Raw genomic sequence first — 14234 nt, 5'->3', positions numbered from 1 at the left:
ACTATTTAGCTCCAAACATCTCCCTCACATGTCTATATGAGTCTAAGGATTGAAGAGGTTAAACTATGCTGTACTACTGTACACAGTGAGTAATTTGCCTGAAATGGGCCACAGCAGTGGTCTTACCAGCACCTCAGACACTCTCGGCTGGGCCCATAAAACTCTGCTGAACATTTTTGGTAGTGCCAAATCTAAGCAATCTAGCTGGTTGACTGCAGGAAGTACCTCATTAGGCAGTTGCAACTAGCTCAATCTTCAGTATCAGATTTGAAAATGGGATTGATAGGTTTTCCTGTGTGTTCCTGTATGTTTCATGTAGTTTCCTGTAATCTGTCTTTGTGACTGTGTGTGACCTTGTACATTTGCAATCTGCATAGGGCACAGTGAATCATGCTGAGGTATGCCTGGCACTTACCCAATCGTGGCAGCCGACTTTTAAGCATATGCACATCTAATTTTCTCCTGAAGCTTTGCAGACAAAATGAAATTTCCATAAATTTGAAAGGGAACATTTCCTCCTACTACAATGATGTATTGAACTACTTATTGAGTTTGAAATACTTTTTAACACCACTGAAAGAAAAGTGCACACTGACCATGAAAACACAGGTATACAGACACAGACTACATGCTGAGAAAACAGAAGCAGAGAAAAGTATCAGTACAGTATTGCAGGTCCTCCATGAAATGGAACAATTTTCTTTGTTTTTCCCATCAAGATGACTGTACAGTCACAAGCTCAGCATATTAAATTTATGTCAGATTTTTGGAACAGTGGCAGAGGGATACATTAACACAAAACATTTAATTGAATCTTCTCAAATCTGATTTAACTGCTTTGCTTGGCAGTTTGAATACAAGTCAATATCTGCTCGGCAACTTGGCAAAGACGTCTGTTTTCTTTCCTTTGCCTCACAGCGGCTTTAATGAAGTAATAGAGAGGTGAAAGGACTGCAGTCAATGGGAGATGTGATGAATGATGCTCCATCCTCTTAATAACAGTATTGGACAGGATAGTAGGATCTTAACTGTTTTCTCATTTTCTCCCTGAGCACTGCCGCCTACTCTCAAAGTGTAGCAACTCCCGATGCTTCTACTCAGTCTAATGAGAAAAGAAAGCGGAGAGACGAGGCACGGGCTGATAGGTGAGCTCGGGTCAGGAAACGCAGAGACTTTGTCTGAAGTTAACAATTAATACGTGACCACTGTAGCTGCTTTAAAAACGACTCCTACACGCTTGACTTGCGAGATCAGGTTTTTACGCTGGAGTTAGACTCTCATTAGACCAGGCGTGACAGGCATACTGAAGGCGTTCTGCAGCTCAAACCAGCACGCTACTGGGAATTGTGCAGGAAGGAATTATCATTGAATTTCATACATGCATGTTTATTCTGTGTGCATGTATGACCTCACATCTCAGCGGCTATTTGGATAAACTGTTGGCTTAGAACAATTTTTAAACAAAAAAAGCTTTAATGGACAAAATACATGTCAGTGAGTGACAGTGGGAAACACACTGACATGCTATTTAAATATAGCACTTCTAAAATTAGCAATTACTGTAAATCGCTTTTATAGAGCAAACCACATGCAGCCAGTGCTTTACTCCATCCACTGAGTCTTCAGCGATCAAACGACTTACCGTCAAACAGGGTACAGAATATAATAAAACCACACTGTTAGAAAAAACATCTTAAAAAATAGTAATATTCCAGCAGCTGGGGCGCCAAAATAATACCGTAAAATAACAGAAAATAACTTACTCATAAAAATACGGTTATTTCTGTGACACACTGTAATGTGTGGTCACATCATGTGATTTAATTTTTGTATATTGTATAAGCTTTTAGGTGTAGTTTTGTTAAGGAAGGGCCTTAATCTTGTGATTTTTGTTGGAGATCCAACATGTGGTGTGATCCCTAGTTACGCCACAAGGGGGCACTTCCGCCCTAGTGAGATGGTTTAGTGCATAGGTGTCAAACTCTGGCCCGCGGGCCAAATTTGGCCCGCAGCCTAATTTAATTTGGCCCGCAAAGCCATACCAAATTACTATTAGAGCTGGCCAACTGGTATTATACAGCTAATATATATATTGTTTAGTATTAAGCTTTGCTTGTTCCATATTCAGTTTTTCAGCAAAACTTGTTTGAGTCCATAAGAAGAGATTCATTCTTAAATCTGGAGGAAGATTTTTTTTCAATAAATATTAATGTTAGCCCGCGACCTTGTTCCAGTTTTGAATTTTGGCCCACTGTGTATTTGAGTTTGACACCCCTGGTTTAGTGTGACGCTACTGCATGTCTTCAGATCTGGCAGAAGCGAGAGAGGAAACACACTACCTGTCGTCCATCTCATGATTTATCTGTTTTTTTCAGGTTAGTAAGTAATAAGGCCACACATGTGGTCCACATAATTTACATGCCAAATAAGGGTAAAACCTGACCAGCAGTTTGTTTTGCTGGGATCTGTATTCGTCTGTTTTGCTCATTGAAATGTGTTACGATCGAGAGTAGGAGCTAGCTTAGCTCGCCACATCCTGGAGTAGCTGTTAGCTTTGTTGTTTTCTAAACTTGAGGCACCCTCTTGTAACAAAAATACACCACGGCTCCTGTATATTTGAGTTAATGTGTTCGCAGAGACAGTTTGATGTGTTGTCACTGTTATTGTCTAAAGTTAGTGTAATAACCTATAATAATTCTGATCGCTCTGCAATGTTGATGTGGAGATTTCCACTATACAGGTACTCCATTAGTATATGGTACAGTACTGGAATGTTTGCTTTATCAAACTATGTGTGGAAAAAAGTGTGATTTATAGCTCTTAGTAACAAACAACAGAGATGACTGTTTAGATTTTTGTTTATACTATTACTATACTATTTTAGTTTATTCTGATTTTGGGCTTTGGGAATGTGAGACAGAGATGTTAAGAAGTTTTTGCAACCTGTTGTGAACACATGAATGTGTTTAAATAAAGATCTGGCAGAAGCGAGAGAGGAAACACATTACCTGTCGTCCATCTCATGATTTATCTGTTTTTTTCAGAACCAGACATAATCTGTCAGCCGCCCTCTTGCTTGGGGTGTGTTACATTTCCAGTAATGAAAATACAATTTGTTGCCCTAATTTTACATGGGATTTTGCCTTTTTCAAGTGCTTTCAAACATTAAATTAGGAACATTTTAATGTGATTAACCAATGAAATTACCTATAAACAAGGTCAATGAATACCATACCATACCATACCACCTTTATTTATAAAGCACTTTAACATAAAACCAGAATTCACAAAGTGCTGTACATGCTAAAAGCATAAGTAAAGAAAATTAAAATGAGATAAGATAAAATAAATAACTAAAAAACTAAAATAAATTGAAACATGTCAAAACAAATTGAGTCAACCCCTCTAATCAATGCCAAAGGCTTCAGCGAATAAATATGTTTTAAGAAGACTTTTAAATTCAGAGAGAGAAGAGGCCTGCCTAACATGCAAGGGTAGATCATTCCACAACGTTGGAGCAACTACAGCAAAAGCACGATCACCTTTAGATTTATACTTAGTTTTTGGTACCTTAAGGAGCTGCTGATTGGCGGACCTAAGGGAACGGGGAGGTGTATATGGTTGTAGTAGCTCCGAGAGGTAGGGAGGGCGGATGAATGTGGCAATATGAATCATAATACCAGTAGGTGGCAGGTGAAGTGTCTTGCCCAAGGACACAACGATCGAGACTGACCTTCTGATTACGAGGCGAACTGCCAACTCTTGAGCCACGATCGCCCTAAATAACAATAACAATAATAATAATAATAATTATTTGATGTAACAAAAGTTTATAAGAATCATTTTATATATTTTTCCATAGCATTACATTTGAATTTAACAGTTCAATCTTTCAAATAACGGACAAATATTTGTAAAATCATGATACATTTGTGAATGTATTTTAACAATCTAAATATGCATATGTACAGACATATACATTTAAAAACAAGAAAATTGTGTTCGATTACATTACAGTGATTTTACGTTAATTTACATTTGAAATGTGAAATCAGTCTATTGATGTAAATTTAATGATATTCTAGAAGAACAGTACAAAACTGTAAAATACACAGCAAAATACTTTTATATTAGGATTTTTTTTACAGTGCAGAATTTTTTGGAACTTACTCAAACTTACTCAAATTGTCTTCCAATACAATGCTTACTCAAATTGGAGATGGCAGAGCAGAAAATGATGTAAAAATGTGATGATTTGAGATAGAGTGAACTCAGTAGTGACAATGAAAAATATGCCCATATTTATCTCAAATGTTTACTGAGTTTGAATTTGAGTACAACCTGGAAACTCCAGAATTTAGTTTCATTGCGTTGCGTCTACTGATATCTTTGTCATATTTGCGCGATCCAACATGACAGTTGTTGTTGTGATCTAAGCACATGGAACATGGAAACAAGACTTTCAAATTCAACAGGAAACATGACGGACACAGACATGACATGAGCTTGACCACGAGAAACACACGACAGACATGAAACATGACAGGTTAACCACACGAACCAACAAGGGAGACTAAATCACAGAGGGCGATGACACAAAGGGATCAAATAAATGAGCAAAGACTGAGCAACTTAGGAGCTTAAGATAACTAGATGAGCTTAACATAAACAATGAATAACAAAGTCCTAAGACTCTCAAATCCTAACTAATAATTGCAGCAACAAGAACTTAACATATCTTCAATGCTAATATAAGAAATTCACTACAATACAAAATTAACACAAAATGATGGGTCACAGACCGAGCCCATCGCACAACCTGGGTCAGAAACGTATTACCAACCCAGGGTGGGTGAACCATGTTTTTCTTTATTACAACCATGGTGTCGGACTTGGAGGTGTTAACTGTCATCCTAGGAGCACTTGGCTGCAAAAAACCCAAGTGCAAGTTGGAGGTCATGGATCTAGGAATCATCATTAGGCCAGGCGTGAGGCATCCATATGTTTAAAATATTGTTAAAATAATAGTTTCAAAAACACCTTTGTGAAGAAGACTAAACTGAATGAAAGAGGACCAAATAGATAAATGGATGGAGGATACAGAGATGGATGACTCAGACAGATGGAATAGGCAACTGTAACCTGACCATTGCTTTTATCAGATTTCCTGAGTGTCTTAGAATGCCTATATTTCCTTGTTATGTTACACCACCTTGTGATCACACACACACACACACACACACACACACACACACACACACACACACACTTCCCATCATTGTTTTGGTAATTATACTCTCCATCTAACTCTCTGTATCAATCCACATTTGAAATATAACACAACACGAGTACGTCTCCTTTGAATGATAATGAGGGATGTAATACTTTGGGGTACTTTGACTCGGCTATGTTACGTTTGATTACAATGTCTATAAAATCAACAAAATCAGCACCCAGACAAACAGTTTAGCGCAATGTTCAGACTGAATTTGTCCTCATTAGAGGATAAAGCTATTGATCTCTGTGGGGATATTGGGTAGTAGTTACTCTGGATGGCATGATAGACAGGATGCTTGGATCAACAATGTTGAATGTGTCTTTCAGAAGTGTGGAGGACACAGTGTCTAGTGCCCAGGTTGTGGTTTTCATGGAGGAAATCATCTTTACAAGACAGGTCAGATGAGATAAGCAGGCAAAATAATCGGAATCACAAAGTGGGAATGCCGCTCCTAATATTCTAACTTTACTAGTAAAGAATTGTAGGAATTCTTCGCATCTGACAGCAGAGGTATTCTGAACTGTATAGAAGGAGGCAGAGATAACAGTTGATGCTGTGATAGGAGGGAAACATTTATTTTGCAGCATTTAAAGATTCTTGATATTTCACAAGATAGTTTTTCAAGATTTCAAAAGGAACTTGAAGTTTGTCCCGCTTCGACTTTCTGTCTGATTTTCTGCGTTCCCTTCTAAGAGCTCTAATGATGTCATTCATCAAGGTTGACTGTTTAGGCCGGAGCTTCCTCAGTTTAAATGGAGCAATAGTGTCTGTAAATGAGGAGCAAGTGATCTTAAAAAAGTTGATAGGATCTTAAGCGCTAAGATAAGGTGGGTAGGCCTCTACGGTCCAAACGTGGTGGCTTTGGAAGCGTCGCCAAAATTGTTAGCAGTGGAGGAAGTAGTAAAATGCAATTGGTGGAGAAGCAGATTTGGTAGGGGAAATATTTTTATCTGCTGGGTATGTCAGCAGATAATTACTATAACTTCAAGAGTTCATATGCACTGATAATGTTACCTACAAGAGGCTGTATGCGTGACTCAAGAGAATAATAAATAGCAGCTTCTCTGTCCAACAAATAAAGTAGAATACAGCATATTACAGCGAGAGCCACAGGATGTATGATAGGAAGAGCAACACACTGAAAATATACAGACATGGACAGATTTATTAGCCCTTATGAAAAATTCATATTCTCTAAAGTAATCCCCAAGAGCTGTTAAACAGAGCAAGCTTATCCCAACATCCCAGTCTTTATCTTGGATGCTTGCATTATTTTACTTGCAGTTATACAAAGAAACACAATTATTTCACAAAAACCGAACACTGCCAGGGTCAACATTACCCCTCATGTGTATCCTTTTATCTGGATTCATTTATTAGTGTTTTTGTTATAGTTATTTGTTGTATTTTCAAGCTGTACAAGCATCTCCTGAGCAATCCCAGGCCATTTGTTGAGGGTCTTCTGACATCTGCAACCTTGGTCTTTTGTTCACTCCACATATTCTCAAAGGGATTCAAGTTAGATCTTTATGCAAGCCAGTTAATAATGTTCACTTTGGTCTTCAAGTGGTAGTTTTTCACCAGGAGCAATTTCTGCTTGAGATATTCTTTCAAAATCTTTGCATGGACTCCTTTTGTTCAAAATTCTTTCCATCATGACAGGATTGCTCGTTCCAGTAGCATCCTCACAGTATATCACTCCACCAACTTGTTTCATTGTAGGTATGGTGTCCTTTGGGTTGTACACCTCTCTCTTTTTCTTTAAATATAAGCAGTGTTTCTTTAGCCAAATAGCTCCAGTTTTCTCTGATTAACCAAAGGATGCATTTTTAGTATGCAGAATCTTTCTCCAGGTTGTCCTTAATATACTTGTTTGAAGGTGTGCCTTCTGCAGAAGTGGAGATTGTCTTAGTCTATAACCTTGCAGTCTATTCCTGTGCAGGTTCTAGTGTTTGTCTTCTTTGAGGCTGCAGTTCCTGACTTGGTTAAGTCTTTCACTGGTGTGTTCACAGTTGTTCTGGAGAAACATCTCTCAGTAGTTTCATTTCCAGAGTCGTTGAAATCTTCCACTTCCTACCTCTGCCAGGCTCGTTCGGTCATGTCATGTCAGTTCTTGACACTTTGTGTTACATTGTGTTAACTTTGCATATCCATCTGCTGCTTTGTTCTTTCTTTATGTACCATTTTCTTTTTTTTCTTCCTTTGACACGATGCTTCCTTAAATGACAGCTCAAATCTTTGCTTTTAGCAAAGAGTTTATAATTTGTGTAAATTGGAAGTCAACCTTCAGTTCTCACTAGAGCACATCATTGCACATCAGTAGTCGGTGTTATGGCTCCATAAGGGCTAATAATATGGACCCTGGTATTTTACCAGGGTCTAATAACTCATTTGTATCAGAACCCTACAGGAAAGGAAAAACACACAATAGCAGCCCTTATCATTATAGAATAAAAGATCTCTCCAGCAACCCAGCCATTTATTACTTCCAGTGAAGAAAAGAAAAATGGAAATAAGTAGAACACCACAGCTTGTATGTAGGATACTGCCATCAGGGAGCGGGGGAGGAGGAAAAGAATGAGAGAAGATGAAGTGAAGGAGTGAAGAGACAAATATGGAGATATTCAAAAATTTGAGTGGAATATAGAATTTATATTATATACAACACCAGTAACAGCTATTGTATTACTATAAACTTGACTTTAATTGCCAGAAATCACATGATTGTTGCCTAAAAATGAATAACCAGGTATGTTTTCATACTCTGCATACCAAATTACTGCAAAGGAGAGCATAGACATGGAGGTAAAAAGCTCTTTCTAGTATAAAGTTATCCTCCTTTCATCCTCTGTTTATGCAGGGAGGATAGAATGGAGACTAAAGCACTATAGTCCTATAGTACGATAGTTGCCGCTGATTTTATTTTCTAATGAACTAATGCTATTGTACAATAACAAACACAATGTTAATTATCAGCCATATCACACACACACACACACACACACACACACACACACACAAATTAATAATATATTTTTAAGGAATAGTTTGCAAAAAATAAATTATTCATTTATTTTTAATTTCATCAGGTTCTAAAAAAATGCTTTGTAGTTTCTAGATTTTTTACAAGTCAAACGGGAGCCAAAGCCATCAGATATGAAGACTTCCTGCTGAAAAGTTATCAGTTTGGATTTGGGAGACAGATGTTATCTCTACTTTTAAGATGAGGTTTAAACTCTCCTTTCTGATAAAGCTATAGTTATAGACCTGGGTCAGGACACAATGGGATTTTTCCAGCTGTCAACTGGGACAAAACAGGATACATTTAAAGCTGAAATTAAATGAATGGATGATGGATGGATTGATGACAAAAGATCCATTAATTGTAAGCATTCATCTCACTACATCTTAAAAATGTAGTGACTTTTGTTTCTCAGCTTTAGGGAATAGTAATTGACCATGTGATTTTTTTTAATTGCTTTACTTTATTGATTCATATAGCACTCTTCACAGGATAAAAACACAAAGTGTTTCACAGTAATATAAAACAGATAAACATAAAACAGTACAATCAAACATGCAGTGCAAATCTAATTAAAAGCTAGTCTAAATAAATGAGTCTTAAGATGATATTTAAAAGAATAAATGCAATTAAGGCAACGTAGAGATGGAGGGAGAGAATTCCTCAACCTGGGGGCACTGCTCTAAAAGATCACCTCTGGTTGTAAAATGTGTTCGGGGAACTACCAACCGCCTTTGATAGATGATCTCAGGCTGCGAGAGGGAGCGTGACGTTCTAAGAGATCAGAAATATAGGCAGGAGCGTCATGATTCAAAGCTTTAAAAGTCCGTACTGAAAGTTTAAAATGAATTCTAAAATGCACTGGAAGCCAGTGTAATGAGCGTAACACTGGTGTAATGTGCTCTCTTTTTCATGTCTTTGTTAAAAGCCTTGAGGCAGCTGGACCAACTGGAGACGGCCAAGATTATTTTTGCTCAAACAAAGAAAAAGACTGTTACAATAATCTAAGCCAGAAGAAATAAACGTGTGAATAATCATTTCTAACTCAGATATAGACAAAAACGTTTGCAGTTTAGAGATGTTTCTTAGCTGAAAAAGGCAGTTCCTAATTAACTGTCTAGAGTGTTGCTCTAGGGACATGGCAACACCGAGATACCCGAGATACCTGAGGATGATCCAAGAGAACCAAGATGCTGTTTGATTATAGATATCTGGCTGACAGTTAATGCAGTGGACCCATTATACACAGTTATATAAAACAGCTGTATTCAATTCAATTTTATTTATATAGCAATAATAAAGTGTTGTTTATTATAAGGTACAATAATAGGGAGAAAATCACAAAAATTAGACGAGCCCCTTTGAGCAACAGTTGGGAGGAAAAACTCAATTTTAACAGGAAGAAACCTCCAGCAGAACCAGGCTCAAGGTGGGGGAGGCATCTGCTGCGTGTTGGTGGTGAGCCACAGATTAATAATAACTAATGATTCAATCAAAAGAATGCATTTGGCTTGTCCATTTAGGGAACTGCAAATTTCAGGTTTTCCAGCAGTTTCCAGTTCATGGTTGGCTTGAGCCTTAATGGCGTATGGGTTGCTTTTGGACATCCTAACATTCTTTTGAATTTCCTTTCACCCCAGGGTGAAAGTTTTGGGTCTTCTTCAAGACCTTGGAAAAGTGGTGAGATACCTAAATAACTTGCATTTACACTTGCTTATTTGAACTGAGGATCTTGGGATGTGCAGTTGTTTAGAAATGGGTCAAAGAGACTTTCCCATCTTGTGTAAATCTACAGTTGCCATTTTAAGATCTTCACTGAGTTCCTTGGACTTTCCCATTGTTCTCAGTATTGATCTTTACAGTGAGTGTTGTCAAATAAATACTTTTTATGCTGGTAAAGACAACAACAGCAACTCAGACAAAAGGTTGTAGGCCACATAAAATCATAGAGTGTGTTCATGACCTAGGTCATGCTTAGGTGCATAGTGCACAGAGGTCTCCAGCCTTCTGCAGAGTCAGTAGCTACACACTTCTGAAATTCATATGGCCTTCAGATTAGCCAAGTAGAGTGGATGGAGAGCATCATGGAATGGTTTACCATTGCCAAGCAACTGCATTAAGGCGTCGGATGCACTGGCTCCGCCCTCAGCTCCAGGGAAAGGAACTCCTAATGCTTCAGCATTATCACATTTTGGACAATTTTATGATCCCAGCATCGTGCTGACGATTTAGGGAATAGACCCTTCATGTTCCAATATGATTGTGCAGCAGTTCACAAAGTAAGGTTCATGAAGACATGGATGTTTGTTTGGTTACAGAACACCTTTGAATGAATTAGCACAGTGACTGTGAGCCCGGCCTTCTAACATTACTGTGTGATCTCACAAATGTTTTGTTATTGGACTTCTGTGCAAACCACAGTTTGTCTACAGCAAACACTGGGGGAGGCCCGGCCCAATCTTCAACTCCTGGATCAGGAACATCAGCAGAATTCCGAGGCAGTCTGGAGTAGAGATGGACCGATCCGATATTACGTATCGGTATCGGTCCGATACTGACCTAAATTACTGGATCGGATATCGGAGAAAAATAAAAAATGTAATCCGATCCATTAAATATCACGAAAGCACCTCACAAAACTTGCAACACGCCGTAACTCACCTCAGAACGTTAGCACGTCGGAGCAGTATGCATCACGTGATAGAGCGGCTGTGGCATGCGGGACCTGTAGGTGGTCTGGATAGCATTTGGAGCTTCACTAGCAACCCGGCATTTCATCTCCGACAAAGTTATCCCGAGAGAAGTAAAGCAAGTGTGTAAGTCCATCTCTGAATGTAAAGCATTCCTGCGTTAAGCTTAACAAGCGACTGCCTCTTCTTGCTGCTACTTCAATCATGAAACTGCTTAATGATCAGCTGATCGGCTTTTCTGTCGCGAGTCCGTCTCTTTTGTTTGTTTTTGGCCCACTTTGCACCAGAAAGAGGAAACCAGTGGCTGAACAACAGCAGCACGTTTAAGCTTGATAAGCTGTTGTTAGAATTTATTTAATATTACTTTCTACACCAGGATCCTTTTCTACGCAGCTGACGGCTGTAACTGTGCAGGGGCGGATCTAGCAAAGTTTAGCCAGGGGGGCCGATAGGGCATGAACAGGGAAAAGGGGGCACAAAGACATACTTTTCTTTCTTATTCTCATTTAAAATGTCTGGCTGTTATTAAATAATTATCTGAATCTTACACCCAAAGTTTTAATTTGATGTAAAATGTATAGAAGTCCATTACTGTATATAGTGACTATTAAGTCTAATATACCCTAGTAAGCTATAGTACTTTTTCCTTTGGGAAGGTACCATCTGTGCAGTCTGCAATTTTGTTGAAGAAAGATGTTGAATCTATTTAATATTTCTTGAAAAATAATTGATTTCTGTGCATTTTTTTTCACACTGCATCAAATTAAGGTTGATTACGTCGATTAAGCATCATGAGGTGGAGCGTGAGGGGTGGTTCCCTATTTTTTATTAATTTATTTTTGTTGCTGGGAGTTGGAACCCTATTAGTTAGGTTGCTTAATATTTACGCTAAGTACTCTTTAAAATACCAGAATAGGGAGGATGGTGTAGGTTTAAGTTTATTAGATTGATCAGTATTGCTGAACTATGAAACATTTTTTTTGCATACAGGTATAACAGAATAGCTTTAGTGTAGTTGTTGTTTTAAACTTGAGTATGAACTTATACAAAATGCAGCAAGATATTTTAAAAAAAACAGTTTTGTTGATTAAAAAACACTATATCGGATTCATATCGGTATCGGCAGATATCCAAATTTATGATATCGGTATCGGTATCGGACATAAAAAAGTGGTATCGTGCCATCTCTAGTCTGGAGACACTAAATCTAAATAGACCATGTTCTGCATCGCCGCTGTTGAGAAAGTTGCAAGTAGCTTCAGCTGCAAGGTTGTCCTTGCCGGTTGTGGTGGTAATCCTCAAAATAGATGGTTGACAGCGGAGGTGAAAGGAGCCATCAAGATGAAGAAGGAGTCCTATCAGGCTTGGTTAGTCTGTGGGGCTTCAGAGTCAGCTCATGGGTGCCATCAGGTGGCTTGGATGGTAGCTGTAGTATATACTCAACTTCAGATATAGCCTGGCAGTGGAAGGAGTATTTCAAACACCACCTAAGAACTTCAAGTTGCATCAAGCTGCATGATCATGGACAGCTGTTTGTTTGTGATAAGAGAAACCTGGCTTCATCGGTGCATATTGGACTCTGCTATCGGGCTAACAGGTTACATATCGCGGCACTACGACAGGACCATAAACTCCAGTAAGAGCAGAGGAGGATGTTTGTGTCAACAACAACAACTGGTGTATGAACACATTGATAGTGGACAGCCATTGCTCCCTGGACTTGGTCCAGTCTTGGACTGGTGTACATTCCACAGTCATGTAGTCCATTTACCATGGGAGTTCAATGTGCTAATGATCACCGCTGTTTACACACTTCTAGATGCTAAGCTAACTCCTCCCTGAGACAATTACCCGGCAGGTATCTGGACGCAGTGTTCCTTATTGCAGGGGACTTCAAATACGTGGACTTTAAAGTAGTACTCCCCAAATTACACCAGCACGTAAAGTGTGCTACTAGATGAGCTAACACACTAGATAAAGTCTACTCAAACATTTAGCTTTGCTATAGAGCTAAACACACATGGTCCCTGCTGATGATCCCTGCAAACACCTCTCTCCCCAAATCTGCTCTTACTCTCCCAAGATCCATCACAACCTGGCCTGATGATGTCCGTCTGCAGCTGCAGGACTGCTTTGATAGGACTAACTGGGAGATCTTTGAACATCCAGACATGGAACTCTACTGTGACAGTGTCAGTGCAGGTCTTGATGTAGCACTCTACACTGTCGGTGTAGAGAAATGCATCCGGGTCTATCCAAACCAGAATCCCTGGATGATGAGGTTCAGCAGCTGCTAAAGGAAAGTAAAACCACATTCAGGTTGGGTGACAAGGCTCTCTGCAGTATCGCACAAACCAGTCTGAAGGGAGGCATCAGAAAGGTGAGGCATCCTAGTCCCTTTACCAAAAAAAGCACCCGCAACCACTCAAATGTGCAATCCTATTTATCCATATTATATATTCTGTATTTATATATGTGTATATGTGTATATATGGTGTATTTATGCTTATAACCTTACTCTCATTCCCCTTATTGTATCTGTAACATGCAACTTCTGTCGGTGCTGTGCTACTGGAAACTGAATTTCCCGGAGGAACCCACCCGAGGGATTAATAAAGTTGGATCTGATCTCTAGTGGAGACAGACAACGATGAGGCCGCCTACAGGGAGGAGGTGGATCGTCTGGCTGAGTGGTGCGACAGAAACAACCTGCTGCTTAACACCGAGAAGACCAAGGAGCTCATCGTGGACTACAGGAGGAATGCTGACCCACATCCACCCATCCACATTAAGGGGACGGCTGTGGAGCGTGTGAGCAGCTTCAAGTTCCTGGGAGTCCACATCTCCGAGGATCTCACCTGGACGACCAACTGCTCCAAGCTGGTCAAGAAGGCTCACCAGCGCCTCTTCTTCTTGAGGACTCTGAGGAAGAACCACCTGTCCTCAGACATCCTGGTGAACTTCTATCGCTGCACCATCGAGAGCATCCTGACCAACTGTATAACAGTCTGGTACGGGAACTGCTCTGCCTCGGACCGGAAGGCGTTGCAGAGGGTCGTGAAAACTGCCCAGCGCATCGCCGGAGCACCACTTCCTGCCATAAAAGACATCTACAGGAAGCGGTGTCTGAAAAGGGCTGGGAAAATCATCAAAGACCCCAGTCACCCATCACATGGACTCTTCACCCTCCTGCCCTCTGGGAGGCGCTACAGGAGCCTCCGGACTAAGACCACCAGGTACCGGA

This window comes from Simochromis diagramma, unplaced genomic scaffold, assembly GCF_900408965.1.
Source record: "Simochromis diagramma unplaced genomic scaffold, fSimDia1.1 OVJJ01000585.1, whole genome shotgun sequence".
Taxonomy (NCBI): Eukaryota; Metazoa; Chordata; class Actinopteri; order Cichliformes; family Cichlidae; genus Simochromis; species Simochromis diagramma.
Note: the sequence above shows the minus strand (reverse complement) of the source record.